Below are 16,795 nucleotides of genomic sequence, written 5' to 3' on the forward strand. Positions count from 1 at the left end.
GGCAAATGGCATAAATAGCTGAAACACACAACAGTAATTAATATATTTTAATTCATACGGGCGGCTCTAAGAAATCGTAGAACATAAGATAACATTTCATTATCCCCCCCCCCCGGGTTAAACTTGCGACGCAATGCCGCATAACAAATACAACCCACAAGGATGTGGGGCACTGTTAGTTGGCAGTCACAGCGTGCACAAAGATGTGCATCTGTTTGCGTCATCAGATCTCTATGAGTGAGCCTAGTGAGTCACATTCGCAAACGACAAATAATAACCTTCTCTCGACGTTATTTCTGCATGAAGAGCTCCACGGTAACACAGTATTCTTGAATGGGTGAAATTTATTGTTAATAATAGCATTCCATTCGCTTTGCCACACATCATGAACCCACCCTCTTTAGAAAACAGACAAGATCGTTCGAAGCAACGCGATTGCTAAACGGAGGTTGGTAACAAGACTCCTTTGCCACACCATCAGCACGCTCATTGCCTGAAATTCCAATATGGCTGGAGATCCACAGATCTCCAGTGAGCTGGAGCTCACAGTTGTATTAGTTTGATTCCCGAAATAACACACTGAATCTCACAAACAACAAGGTGTCTGGAGTACACGTCACTAATCGCCTGTAAAGTACTCGTGAAATCTGAGCAAACCAGTAGATGTCGAAATGTTGGGCTAATTATATTTAAGACCTTATTAATAGTATACACTCAACAAAGAAATACTGGTGATGCTGGGAAAGTCAAACAAGTAGTGTATGTACTGTTGCCAACCACCAAAGCATAACCAACAGAATTAACGTTTCTAGATCCGTCCGTAAAAACTATAACATCAGGATTCACGCTACTTAAATATTATAAAATTGTTTTCTTAAGAAAACTGGATTTGTATTCTTTTTATGAAACTGACAAAGACCAAAACAGTAATAAACGAGAGAAGGTCCCCGAGAAAGGTAATAAAATGGGGCAAACAATAAGGACTGGATGTAGTTGAAATTTAGTGATATCTACCGATGATGGGGTAGTGTACTTCTTTTTTTATGATAAATTATTTAATAATTCAAAATACACTTACCTTTTGCTTTTTCCTGTTTTAGCCTCCGGTAACTACCGTTCAGATAATACTTCAGAGGATGAATGAGGATGATATGTATGAATGTAAATGAAATGTAGTCTTGTACATTCTCAGTTCGACCATTCCTGAGATGTGTGGTTAATTGAAACCGAACCACCAAAGAACTCCGGTATCCACGATCTAGTATTCAAATTCGTGTAAAAATAACTGACTTTACTAGGACTTGAACGCTGGAACTCTCGACTTCCAAATCAGCTGATTTGGGAAGACGCGTTATCCCCACTACACCAACCCGGTGGGTTAAAAAAAAATACACTTACCCAAATCAACTGAAACGAACGGTACACAGAAATGAAGCACATAAATATGAACTAATATCCGTGAAGACATTTCTAGAGATTTCAAACGGTGATTAATTTAAGAAAAATTAACAATTTTTTTGTTCTTCCAGAAATTTAAAAGAAAAAAAAATCGGAGGACACAGTACTTATACAATTTTTGAGGGAACAATTACAGAAAATATCGAACAAGAAATTCCTCTTTGTAATTATTGGCCTAGAAAAGAAACAAGCCGTTACAACTGTAGACGATCTGACATCATGTATTCTGAAAACAACATATTTATTATAAATAACAAACATTTCATGTCATGCTGCTTAGTACGGAAATTGAGGAATAAATTGGTTTCACATTGCCTTCTTTAATCAGCCGATTATACTGTAACGATGCATATTAGAATGCCATACCTACCGAAATGAAGATGATATTATACGTCATCGCATTATACGTCATAGATTCAATTTATTTACCACAGAGCCGTAGAAAATGCATTATTACTTTCAGAGAAAGTAACACGGAATGTGTTGCATCTATTCGTACTATAGATGCTTTACATCCGTACTAATGACTGGAGATACAGTTTACGCCATAAATTTATTTAACTATTTCACTTGATACAAAAAGCGTTATATACATTATATAATTAAGCAGGAGAATATATAATGTTATAAATTGTGTAACTATATTTTAACTATATTTTTCCAAGCATTTGGAAAAATATAGTTAAAAGAAGAGACAGACTTATAGGCCACATACTAAGGCATCCTGGAATAGTCGCTTTAATATTGGAAGGTCAGGTAGAAGGAAAAAATTGTGTAGGCAGGCCACATTTGGAATATGTAAAACAAATTGTTAGGGATGTAGGATGTAGAAGGTATACTGAAATGAAACGACTAGCACTAGATAGGGAATCTTGGAGAGCTGCATCAAACCAGTCAAATGACTGAAGACAAAAAAAAAATAAAAATAAATTGTGTTTATGAAAATTATTTACAACGTATAAGACTTGTAAATAGTAGGAAAGATAGTCGAATTCTAATGCTAATCAAAGCTAAGTAACTAATCAAAAACATATAAAATTTAACGAAAGCAAACTCCATACACAAACAAGAAGTTTATTTTGTCTAGAATGAAATTACGTAAGTTATGGTTAAATATAAAGGAAGTAAAATGTTCAAGTTATAAACCAGATTACATAATATTCTTGTCATTATACGCGCTGTTCGTAAAAGAAAACTTTATAAAGCATCGGATAGGTTCTTTCATGCCACAGCACATGTAGTGACTTGTCTATCCCATGCATGTACCGCGTTGCACACGTACGAACAAGTCTTAATGACCACTATAAAAGAATTGTCGTAATTTTGTCCAACAATTAAAACTAATCGGACATGGTTATCTTATAGAGATGGATACAGTTACTTCTAATGTTTTATATACTTTGTGATATTTTGATTTGAAAATGTATTACTTTTTCATTGATATATTGACTAATTAACAGGAGTGATTTGATTATTTAAATAATAAATAATTGCAATAATTACTGAATTTATTAAATAAATACTCAAAAAATGACGGTGTTAATTAGTCAAGGTTAGCGAGCGTAGGTTAAGTTTGGTTAAATTATATTTATAAAATAAATAAATATAAATAACCATTTATTAAAATTAATAAAGAGACTGTTCATTTTCCACCGATATCCGATTGACTACTTTGTTTATAAATAAAGCTGTAGCTGTTTACTGTTACGGATGTAAACAATAATCCAGACCTTGATGCGTAATCTGCTTTAAAATTCCTTCAAAACAAAGGATGAAATCCTAATTATTGAAATGGCACCTAATACTAAACATTCAACAATTAAAAACAACCCTAACGATTATTTTATTCGAAAATTGTCAGTGATAAAATGCACTAAGAATATTATGTCGTCCTTTACAGGCAGTACTTAAAAGGTAGTTAAGACATCTTTCTTAGTCAACATAAAAATAGCAATGTGGAAATGTTCAAACGATCGGTGAAGAGTTGATGTAGAGGGGCGTGTAGATGTGCACATTGCGTGCGAGAGAGATACATAGTAGGACGGGTAGAACAGTTAGTCATTCCTTTACGTAAACATCTTGTACAGCTCCGTCCGCTTGCATAGTATGTACATTGTTAATACGTAGTAAATAGCGCGATAAGCTAGCTGTCAACCTGCACAGCAATACTAGTACAGGCAATTTGTCATCAAAATAGGCTGTATTTGAAAATACTTACCTACCGATTGATATTTTGTCCATGCGTTAGGGGTAAAAAGTTTTTCAAACAAAAAATGTAGAGGACATTCTTCTCTACAATTAATGTCTTTGAAGTTATGCCGTATAATTTGAAATTGAAATACTAGGTGGCGCTGAAGTTGTAAAAAACGTGTTTTTTCACCGAAAAAAATTGTTTTTCATCTGTATTGTATTTGGAAAAGTTGATAATCTCAAAAAAAGAAAAAAAAGACAACTTTTATACAAACAATTTTCTTGTACGACTTAGCATTCCAGAATTATAGCGGTACAATGGCAACGCAGCGGTCCTATTGTTACTGTAGCCGGGGAGATCGGCATTGTTCAGCGACTAGACCGGTTTCGAACACGTGCCCAATTCACAACATTTTCACACTTTCACAAGCTACAGCTCCAAAACGGTAATTCGTACAAGTAAATTGTTTAAATAAAAGTTGTCTGTTTTTTTAGATTAAGAACTTTTCCAAATGCAATACAGACGAAAAACAATTTTTTCCGGTGAAAAAACACGTTTTTTACAACTTCAGCGTCACCTAGTTTTTCAATTTCAAATTATACGGCATAACTTCAAAAACATTAATTGTAGAGGAGAATGTCCTCTACATTTTTTGTTTGCAAAACGTTTCTCTAAAATACATAGATTCAGAGAAAAACGCATTTCAAAAACTTTTTGAGTTTTTCAAAAATGTATGGGAGCGGGGATGTTAAAAATCTGCAGTTAAGCTTCCCTCATCACCCCTAACATATGGAAAAAACATCAATCGGTAGGTAAGGATTTTCAAATAAAAATACAAATTGACTGTACTATACGCCATCCGTTTATACCTGCTGCGAAAACTATGGTGGTGACTTGTGTAAGGCGAATCGTCAGCTAAATAGCTAGGTACAATACAATTTCAAATGATACCGTGCACCGCAGAACTGAAAGTATGGCATTAAATCGTTGAAGAGAACTTAATGGCTCAAGTCAAAAATAGAGATTTTTATGCCATACTAGCAGACCCGGCTATGCTTCGCTATTGCCAGATTTGAGTATATATATATATATATATATATATATATAGAGAGAGAGAGAGAGAGAGAGAGAGAGTACAAATGAACATAATTGAAAATTTGATAAAAAAAACAGAATATTACAGAACTTCACAAATTTTACCTTTCACTTATTTTCCTTCCCCTTTTCCCTTTCCAACTTCTCCCTCGCTCCTCTCCCAGTTTCCTTTGTACCCTTTCCCGTTTTTCCCTTTTCTCTTTCACCTTTTCCCAGTTTTCCATTTTCCCCTCTTCCCTTTTGCCCGCGCGTAAATCGGTCCATTAGTTTTTTGGTCTTTAGCGGACACACATACGAACATGCCTTTTATATATATATATATATATAGAATAAAAAAGTCTGTTTGTATTATTTGTTTGCTTGTTTCGTAATTATCTCGACACCGGCCCCACCTAGTGGGTATAGTTTTTGCAGAGATAATTCTTTCCATGTAAGTAACACGTATTCTGAATATGAGGCAAATCGGACCATAAATACGATTTTTCGAAATATCTCGACGCCAGCGCCACCTAGCGGGTCCAAACAAATTTCAGAAACCTTCCCTGGCATGCGTCTAACCATTCCCCAAAGTTATCGGATGAACGGTTTAGGAAGGCATAAGAGACATACAGATAGACAAACATTCATTTATATATATATATAAGTTGTCTATACATATATATATATATATAGACAACTTCGTAAGAGCACAGAAGTAAGAAACTATACTCAACTTATGAACGTGCGGTATTTATTTCAAAGAACAATTAAAGAGGATTATTTATTTTCCGATGAACTATCAACACGAATTACCGTCCACGAAATATGATGTTCAGCAAAGTAAAATAGGTTACAGAAAATTATACTCTAGCTCACTGTAACATCCACAGTAAAACGGATGCCTGAACAATTTAAAACATTCTCCCATAAGCCCGTCAAGGTAGTAAATTTTATTCAATATCGGACTTTAACTCTCGTTTATTTTCGAAGCTGTGTTCTAAAATGATCAGTGATCGCATAAGTTATCGCTACACACAGAGGTAAGATGGTTATTCCATGGAGATGCGGTGTTCCTAATTTTGAACTGCGTGATCGATTGACAGACGAGTTATGGATCGCAACATTAGCCTATTTATCAATTATTTTCAATCCCCGTCAATGACCTAAATTTACGTTTACAAATTAAAAAAGAAAAAAAACAAATCGACTTTCAGCGCACAACAAAATAAAGGCATTTACCCAAAAATTCAACTGCTGAATTATTGTGTTTCGAATGAAAACCTGCAATATTTTCTAAATTTGGAAATTATTGTGACCGTAAATGAAATTGAAATGAAAGATAATCTCGTCAATAATATAAAACGCCATTGCCTAATTCTCGTTGAAAAGGTACGAAATCCTTTTACACTGAATATCATTCCCGGAACCCCAACTAACAGTGAAACATAACTTAACTATCTTGCGATAAGGGTTTGAAAACGGAATTTACAAAATTAGTTACGTGAATTTTGGTTAAAGTTAAAAATTAATATTCATAGCTATACAGAAAAGTTTTATCTTTAATTTTACTTTCCACCACCTATCTTTGTGAAACTTTCTTTTTCCTGTTTAGCCTCCGGTAATTACCGTTCAGATAATGCTTCGGAGCATGAATGAGGATGATATGTATCAGTGTAGTACTGTACAGTCTCAGTTCGACCATTCCTGAGATGTGTGGTTAATTGAAACCCATTCATCAAAGAACAACGGTAACTACGATGTAGTATTCAAATCCGTGTAAAAATAACTGACTTTACTAGGACTTTAACGCTGGAACTCTCGACTACCAAATCAGCTGATTTGGGAAGACGCGTTTACTAATAGACCAACCCGGTGGGTTATCTTTGTGAAACTGGATTTTCTGTTATGGTAACAGTAAAAAATAAATCTCGAAATAAACTGAACCATGACCCAAATTTTCACTTAAAATCAAATTCAACTGAACCAGACATCTCTTCACTTGTTTCACGCTTGAAGTACCATCCACACTGAAATTTTAGTATTCAAAAATAATGTAACCAGAAATGTAAGTAAACGTATAATGTAACATTTCTTTGTAAATAAATATTATTTAAAAATGATTAAAATTTTGTAATAAATAAGAAAGGTGTTTTATGATTTTTCATAAAATATATGTACACTTTAAAAAAATATCTAATTTTTGGGGTCTTTTCTGTTATGCGCCCCGCACCCTGTTTTTTATTATTTATTGCGAATTTATACAAAAATATAATGTAAAAACTTTTAAAACATTATACTAAATGATTAAACAATCTTGTAGATAAATAATTTTTTAAACTGTTATTGGCCTGTACTGCTTATAGATAAAATAGCGATCTGGTACAGTCTACTTGTATGCAATGTTAATACTTCATTGTCCTGTACACAAAAATTAATATGTCTACATAATAATGTTATGTTATTCGAAATATAGTCTAGGTTAGTTTTAGTTAAACAGTACGTAGAATGCGTTAAATGTGTGAGTTATGTGTATAGATTTTAAAAGTACTTTATAGGTTACTTTTCTCTGTTTGGCAAATCTGCTTTTGGATGACATAATTACAAAATAATAAGTGAAAATTTGAATTTATTTTACTACTGAATGTTTCTTTGTAAAGTCAGGGTGATGTTTCCTTATTTGCCGTGTAACAGTATGCTACAAAACAGCTGTTAAAAGGCGACACTATTCAAGTTGTCCAGTACACTGTTGACTCGCAGTGTCCAAGTGAAAAAATCAAAGTTACAGATTCCAAACTCAGAGAATGCGAAAAAAATGCATAAACCATGCACAAAAAGAAAGAGTGCGGGGCGTATAACAGAAAAGATTAAACTTTTTTATTGCTTTACAATTCTCAAACTTTATCGCTATCCTAATGACATATTTAATAGTTCAGTGGTGTCCTGCAGATTTCTAATTCACAGGAGCAGTGGCGGTTCGCGTATAGGCACTGTGGAAGTGCAGCACTCCCTATTTCCACTTGATAGTATCGATAACATGTAATATGCGTCCTTTTTTCTTTATACTTATACAATATATAATTATATAATCCTTAAGCTTAATGTCAGTAGCCATCCACCAGTTCATGAAAAATATACAAAAATCTTTGTACGGAACTGTGCGCTTCACAGTTCCAGCGGCGTGGTGTTTGACTGTTGTGCGCATGCGCACATAGGAAGCTGCACGCGAGGGAGAGAAAACACTATCGCTCTCGTAGTGCCGACCCTGGCGTACTGGTAGCAGGTAGTTTTTTTTTTTTTACTCCGCGTATGTACGGAACGTTCCTTGTTCGTTCCCTTTTTTAGTTTAGTAGGTGGAAAGAATATGAAAGTGGTTCAGCTCTTTCAGTAGTGATTAGAGGGCCAAATCTGTCCAAAATCACGCTGGAAGGACAAAAGAGAAGGTAATTAGTATAAACTAATTATGTATTTGTTTCTGTGCACATAGAAATTAATAGTTTCTGTGTACCATTGGGCTATAGTGATTTTAAGCGAACATTTTATTAGTTATTATCTAATAATACTAAAAAATATATCTGTATTGATATTTTATTATTTATTAGGTTAAAACGAATACGGTCTTTAAGCACAATGTGCTTAAGAACCGTGTACCATATTCTTGAATGTGATAAAGTGTAGAATTAGATTGTTATCCTGCTTCCAGCTATTCTATTTGATTAATTTTTCTCGGTTCTTTTATTTTACATAAAACTTTAACCATGACCTTGAAAAGGCCCAGAAAAATGTTTTCTGGAACAGCACCTCCCACTAATTTTAGCTACAAGCTGCCACTGCACATCGAGTGGTACGTAATATTAAAAAAAATAGTTAAAAACCACTGTTAAAAAGGATATTTTGTAGCCAAGGATATTTTTCGAGCGAATATCTGGATTACGGGAAAATTATTTAAAACTTCTAAATGTTGTGAGGAAACTTAACAGTTCCTGGATAACAGAAAAGTATGACATTTTAGAAACAAATATTTATATTGCCTTTTAAAGATTTTCTTTTTCTGTTTAGCCACCGAAGTTATTACTTCAGAGAATGAATGAGGACGATATGTATGAATGTAAATTAAGTGTAGTCTTGTACAGTCAGGTTAATACCTCTTGATATGCGGTTAATTGAAATAATAATTAGTGATAATTATCATAATTTAGCGATAATGAAATGTAGATTGGGGTTTAAAATCCTGAAGAAAAAGTGTCAGATGAATCTGTGGAATTTAGAAATGCTTGAGGAAAAGGTGGTAAAGAAGATTTTTGAGAAGGATATCGCAAGAGATCCGGGTAAAAAAGATAAGGTAGAAAACGTATAAGAAGAATGGGAGAATGTTAAAAAGGAAATTCCTATAAATCAGCAGAAGCGAACTTAGGCGGAACAAAGAGAACTGGTAGAAAACCTTGATGTCAGAGTATATTTGCAGCTGATGGATGAACGTAAAAAATATAAGAAGGGTAGTGATGAAGAAAATAAAAGGAACTTTCAACAATTAAGAAATACTATAAACGCAAACTAGCGAAAGAAGGGTGGATTAAAGAAAAGTGGAAAGAGAAATGAGCATTGGTAAAAAATAAAAGGAGCATACAGGAAAATTAAGGAAAATTTTGTGGTAATAAATTAAAATCTAATGTGTAAAACAAATATGGTACACCGATTTATAATACGAAAGGAAAGGTCGGTAGGTGGGTGGAGTATATTGAAGAACTTGAACGGAGGAAATGAATTAGAAATGGTGTTACAGAGAAAGAAGAGGAAGTCGAAGAGAATGAAAAGGGAGAAACAATACTGAGATCTGAATTTAAGAGAGCATTAAAACATTTGAATGGCAGAAAGGCTCCTGGAATAGACGGAATACCTGCAGAATTACTGCGCAGTGTAGATGAGGAAGCGACAGATAGATTATACAAACTGGTGTAAAATATATACGAAAAAGGGGAAGTTCAGTCAGACTTCAAAAAAAGTGTTATAGTCATGATACCAAAGAAAGCAGGAACAGATAAATGTGAAGAATACAAAACAATTAGCTTAACTAGTCATGCATCAAAAATCTTAACTAGAATTCTATACAGACGAAGAGGAGGAGTGGAAGAAATGTTAGAAGACCAATTTGATTTCAGGAAAAGTATAGGAACAAGGGAACCATTTTTAGCGCTCAGATTAATAGTAGGAGGAAGATGAAAGAAAAACAAACCAACATACTTGGCATTTATAGACCTAGAAAAGGCTGGTAACGTAGACTGAAAAATAAAATGTTCAACATTTTAAAAAATTAGTGTTCAAATACAGAGATAGAAGAACAATTGTTAACATTTACAGGAACCAAACAGCAAAGTAATGATTGAAGAACAAAGAAAGAAGCCGTAATAAAAAAAAGGAGTCCGACAAGGATGTTCCATATCCACGTTACTTTTTAATTTTTACATAGAACTAGCAGTTAATGATGTTAAAGAACAATTTAGATCCGGAGTAACAGTACAAGGTGAAAAGATAAAAGATGCTACGATTTGCTGTTGATATAGTAATTCTAGCTGAGGGTAAAAAAGATTTAGAAGAAACAATGAACGGCATAGATGAAGTCCTAGCAAGAACTACCGCATGAAAATAAACAAGAACAAAACGAAAGTAATAAAATTCAGTAGAAATTAAGTAGATTGGCCACTGAATATAAAATAGGACGAGAAAAGATTATGAAGGTAGAAGAATTTTGTTATTTGGGAAGAATTACTAAAGATGGACGAAGCAGGAGTGATATATTATACTGAATAGCACAAGGGAAACGGTCTTTCAATCAGAAATATAATTTGTTTACATCAAAAATTAATCTAAACGCCAGAAAAACGTTTTTTAAAGTATATGTTTGGAGAGCGTAGCTTTTTGTGGAAGTGAAACCTGGACGATCAGAGTACCTGAGAAGAAAAGATTATAAGTTTTTGAAATGCGGTGCTATAGGAGAATGTTAAAAATCAGATGGGTGGATAAAGTGACAATGAAGAAGTGTGGGGCAAATTTATGAAGAAGGAAGCATTTGGAAAAATGTAGTTAAAAGAAGAGGCAGACTTGTAGACACATATTAAGGCATCCTGGAAATAATCACTTTAATATTGAAGGAACAGGTACAATGGCAAGATTGTGCAGGTGGGCAACGTTTGGAATACGTAAAACAAATTGTTAGGGATGTTAGGTGTAGGGGGTATGTATACCGATATGAAATGACTAGCACTAAATAGAGAATCTTGGAGAGCTGCATCAAACCAGTCTAATGACTGAAGAGAAAAAAAAACTTAGATAAAAGGAAAGCGGATTTCTGAAGGGTAAATAGACATCATTTATTGAATAAAAAATGTGTTCTAAATTACTGAAATGTCATCTCAAAATAGAATTGATATATAATACAATACACATTATATTTAAAATGCGTTTATTTACCATACCCATTAGTTATACCATATTTAATATATGGTATAAGAAATATTTATTTTTAAATGTATGTGTATACTTTCTCTCAGATTTGTTCAAACCAGTACTAATAACATACCATTTGCTTTTATTACTGTATTTCATAAGTCTAACTTTTGTACCACAAACAAAAATAATGTTACAAGAAAAAATAATCACCTAATAACCAGGAAATTATTGCCGCTACATAGAAAACAGTGGAATTTCATCTCCCACAAGAGAAATGAAATACATTGTGGGGGGGCTTAACATATAAATGTGAAAGGACCAATAATTTTTCCCACAAAAGATAGACTGGTGCGACAAAGAGAGCTCCAATAGCAAGATTTTACTCTATTGAATAAACACTTTACAGTTGTACAACATAATTATTAATCCGAACTAAGAAAATTTCCGATCCACCAATACTCCAGAAATTAATTAGTAGACCGCGCCGTAGTGCCCTATAATTAGTCTACTATATTATTAAGAATTATTTGGGTTGAAAATATATATTTTTACAGGCAAATACGACTCTACATAAAGATCATATTGATAAATCGAATGAAATTTGATAAAACCTCAAAAGAATTAACTTAGTTAAAACAATTTTCTTTTTGTATTATTTAATCTTGGGCTTTTTTGATTATTGAATAAATAGGTCATCGGTTTCGTAGGTACAGGGAGAAAGCAGACACCAAATGTTTCGTAACTATAGCCATTAAAACGGTGTTTTAAAAGCTGAACACGAAATGGTTTTGATGAAAAGCATCGTAAACAATGTCTACAATAAGATAAAATTATACTAGTTATGTACACACAAATTACCAGTTAAGAGAAACAAGCAAACTTGTTTTAAAAATAGCAGTATTTTGTTAGGTTATAAAAATTAATCACAATGCTAAGGTAAACATTCTTATTTATTTTTTATTTTCTCAAAACATTAATAGGCTACTTTTTAATAATTTTCGTTTAATAAACTGTTTGTTGGAGAGGTCACATTATTTTTAGGTAAGGTATTTTGGTCTCAATGTAATATAATATATATTATATAATAGTATTTGACATTTACATAATAAATATTAGAAGAATGAAGAAATTGACTTAGTAAACTAATGTTATTAAAAACCTTTACGTATGTTTTTATTTGGTCCGAAAAGATAATTTTTAATAATAGATGATCTTCTGAACGGGACAAAACTTATACATAAATCGAGAGGAGCATAACGATTTACTAAAAAAAGAAAAAAAAACTTGTTAACTTCATAAAACAGCTAACAGACTAGTAATATTATGTATGTATAGACGTTGTTTTTTTTTAAACATATATTTTTGGTATTTGATTAGTTAATGTTAACCGGTAAATCAATAAATAAAGTTTAACTTTTGTATGAAATTACAGTCGAACTACCTTCAAGTATTTAACAAATAATTAATTAATATTATAATAAATACCACGTATAATAATAAAACAGAAAATATAACGACTGATATGAAAATGTTAATGATTAGGAGAAATTAATAAAAATATTTGTATGGAATACTTTATAATAATGGAACATGGGCAGCAACAGCAAAACCAGAAAGAAAAGGTTATAGGAGGGTATTAAAAATTAGGCGAGTTGATAAAATACGAAATGAAGTCTTTTAACATGTTGAAAATATTTGTGGCAGGATTTTTTAAGAGACGAAGTAGATGGGTAGGTCATTTATTAACGGTTGTACATGTAGATAATGCAGGTAAAAATTGGTAATATGTAACAGATATTTGAAGACGTAGAATGCAGTAAATGTATTTCAGGTTAAAAGATTAAAACAAAACACAGATGAATGGAAAACAACATCAAATCAGTCAGATGGCTGATAACCCTTTAAAATAAGCAATAAAAATGTTTATGTCGATAGCCTAATAGCTCTGGTGTAATTTCAGCATCAACAACATATTTTCTAAGAAATAGCTCGAACAAGATTAAGGCAAACACGTTAAACGCAATTAAATTAAACATGTAAATATTCAAAATAAAAATTATTTTAATTCTAGATTTATTATTTACTTTTTCATATCAATAGAGTACAGTCAACAATTAAGTAACCTATTACATACCTGCACAAAGTACAGAGATACAAATTCAAAAGAAGTAAACTAGCACTAAAAAATATTTAGTTAGGAAGCACGCGCGTATGTAAAATATAATATAACTAACAATCCACTCTTCAGATAAACAAGTTCGAACCGCCTTCTCGACTAAAACGGTGGGAGAGGGGACTACATTACGCATCTATATCTCCCACTACTACCACCAACCAAATGCAACAGTAGTACATCTGAACAGTTCTTGTACAACTAGTCAGTTAAACAGAATTACATTAATATTTTATATTCGTTAGAAAACTTTATGTACTGCTTGTTAATGATTCGTATTTATTACTGAGGAGAGAACCCTCTGTCAAAAAAAAGAATATATATATTTTTATTGAATCTTTTTGTTAAATCTAATTTGCTTTAATTTTTTTTTTATTAAAATTTAATTAAAATATATCTCCGTCATATATATAAATCACAAATAAAGTCGCAGATAGAAGGAACAGAAGCCTCGTTTGAAATTAGAAAAAAAGATTTATATGAACCATATTTATAATCAATTTTAAATCTTTTCCGTAAATTTCTATTTTCACCGTTACTTTGTTTCATACGTATCAAACCTTATTCAGGCATTTTTCCAATTTTACAAAATTAATTTTTCATCCTTCAACCATAAAAATAAAAACTAAACCATAACATGCCGTAGTTAAAAAAATGAATGAATAAATAATTAGAACACCGAAGTAGATTTATTTGACGGGTCATTTATGGCCAGTTAAACCACATTTCATTAAATAACTTAAAAATATAAACTTTTTTTACGGTTACCTTTGTTTGATAAAATGTATATTTTAAATTACTTTTATTCCCTTAGTTTTTTAAGTAATATTTTATACAGTTTACCAATCTCCGTGGTGGAGTAGTAGTGTCTGAACCTTTCATCCGGAGGTCTCGGGTTCGAATCTCGGTCAAGCAATTGCATTTTTCATATGGTTAGAATTCCACTTCATATTCCCTTAAAATTCCACTTCAAGCACAAGCGTCGTCAGCCTTATATGATGAATTAATCATAAAAAAAAAAATATTTTCTTTTTCTATTTTTTAAATTTGTATTTTATCAGTCTAATGTATATATCTATAATTATATATCTATTTTTTTTTCTATTTTTAATGTACTTATTGTATAACAAACTCAGTATACAGTAAAATTCTACTTTAGTTTTTGCTTTAAAAAAATTATTATAATATTGTTAATTTTTTTGAACAAATTATTTTTCCTTAAAAGACATCCAAATAAAAATAATAAAGCTGGACGTTAAACATTACCTTCAGTAAGAAAAGTATTATTTCATTTGTCAATACTAACATGTTAATGAACATGATTATATTATTCATTTATTTTTGGAACTCACCTGTCGCGTTTAAATCATTATTTTTAGATGTAATTCTTTAATCAACCCGGTTGGGCTAGTGGTAAACGCGTTTTCCCAAATCTATCTAGCTATTTTTGAAGTCGAGAGTTCCAGCGTTCAAGTCCTAGTAGAGTCTGTTATTTTTACACGGATTTGAATACTAGATCGTGTTCTTTGGTGGTTGGGTTTCAATTAACCACACATCTCAGGAATGGTCGAACTGAGACCGTACAAGACTACATTTCATTTACACTCATACATAATATTATATATCATCCTCTTTAGTATATTTGAATGGTAATTACCGGAGGCTAATCAGGAAAAAGAAAGATGTTATTATCCTTTATTAATAATTTAATTAGTATTTTACTAGGTTATTATATTGTAATATAATAATTATAATAATAAATATTTTAATATAATAATATAAATAATAAATGGACTTTTTTCGATTTATTTAGAATTAATAAATTCATTAACAAAATTTACTTTATTTCATTAAAATTAGTTATTTTAAAATAGGTGAAACTCAGCTCAACAGACATAGTTGAGGAACTATAAGTTCCTCAGGGCTCGCTAAATGACTTTAGTACTTTATGCAAGTATAAGCCCGCTGTAGCCGTAGTATGTCTATTGCATATAACGGGGAGTTTAACTCAAAAATATAATAATTACTTTTAAAAAATGAAACCATCATCAAAATGCGCTGAAAAGTAAGAAATAATTTCGTCCAAATACTTTTTCTTTTTTTCGTCTTTCTTTTACGCCGCCTCTACATTTCAGCATAAACACAGCTCAGGGAGCTGCCATCACTTCAAGCCACCCAAGCAGTATCGCTAGGCCCTCTCTTTCCTCTTTTTTTTCCTGCTTAGCCTCCGGTAACTACCGTTTAGATAATTCTTCAGAGGATGAATGAGGATGATATGTATGAGTGTAAATGAAGTGTAGTCTTGTACATTCTCAGTTCGACCATTCTTGAGATGTGTGGTTAATTGAAACCCAACCACCAAAGAATACCGGTATCCACGATCTAGTATTCAAATCCGTGTAAAAATAACTGGCTTTACTAGGACTTGAACGTTGTAACTCTCGACTTCCAAATCAGCTGATTTGGGAAGACGCGTTAACGACCAGACCAACCCGGTGGGTTAGTATCGCTAGGCCCGACCAAACCGTTCCCAACGTCCCTACTCAGGCAGCCGGGACTCGGTCTTTCATGCCGTGCCTCAAGTGAGAAAAACCCAAGGGGATCCCCCACCGGGACTATAGTCTTCTCTTCCCTCCTTCTGGTTCCTCAAGGTGTCCCGGTTCACTCATCGAAGGTGAGACGCCGGAGCATCCCACCCCTCCTGAAGGGGGCTGTCCCGGTACGGAACCATCTCGTTTCCAGACGCGCCAGTGACCGATCCTCACTTTTTAATAAATTCCTTAATGCTGTAAATTTTTTGAATTCACAGCATTAAGAGAGATTAAACCTTGCCCAAGAAATTTGAAGAACAGTTCTGGATAGTTCACGATTTCTGCTGGAATAGTTAAAAAATCTAGCTTTATATTATGTTTATATGTAGGTAAGAAGAGAGGTGATACATTTTTACTACAATTTAGTGGAGCTTCACACCTTGAGCGCATGTGTAGAACTGTCCAAGGATTCATATTCCTACAAGAGGGCTATAAAAAACACAGATATCCTCTGGGTAAAGGTTACTTCTGTTCTCATCAATCAAATATAAGGTGGTGGTCACTTCCTTTACTGATCGGTAACCAGTAAAGTTTCAGATTTTTTTGCTGGTCTCTTTCATCTTTTGGCTAGCCAAAAGATGCCATTATTCTAAAGCCAAATTAGCCATTATTCTAAAGCATAATGACTACCTAGATTTGTTTAGATGATTTTCCTTATATCAATTCGGATTAATTACATAAGACTTTCTATAAGGCTTTCTTTCTGCTCTCATAATTTCTGAAACAAATGACAGTGCTTATTTTTACTGTTCCTCATTCAACATTTCAGAAAAAATAAAATTTGATTCTTTAAAATTTTTGCTATTTAAAAAACCATTCTACAAAAATTTAAGAAAGACTATAAACTTTTTATCGAAGAGGAGC

The 16,795-nt window shown here is 32.6% G+C and overlaps 1 protein-coding gene across 2 annotated transcripts in view; it reads right to left on the reverse strand.

Moving 5' to 3' along the window:
- Positions 1-13,395, reverse strand: part of LOC142326556 (uncharacterized) — a 30,245-nt gene extending 16,850 nt beyond the window's left edge. For both annotated transcript variants that reach the window (XM_075369133.1, XM_075369131.1), the window contains exon 1: positions 13,302-13,395. The gene's annotated coding sequence lies outside the window, so the exon portion shown is untranslated. The remainder of the gene's footprint in view (positions 1-13,301) is intronic.
- Between the last annotated feature and the right edge of the window lie 3,400 nt (positions 13,396-16,795).

The sequence above is a fragment of the Lycorma delicatula genome, chromosome 6 (assembly GCF_047948215.1).
Source record: "Lycorma delicatula isolate Av1 chromosome 6, ASM4794821v1, whole genome shotgun sequence".
Lineage (NCBI taxonomy): Eukaryota > Metazoa > Arthropoda > Insecta > Hemiptera > Fulgoridae > Lycorma > Lycorma delicatula.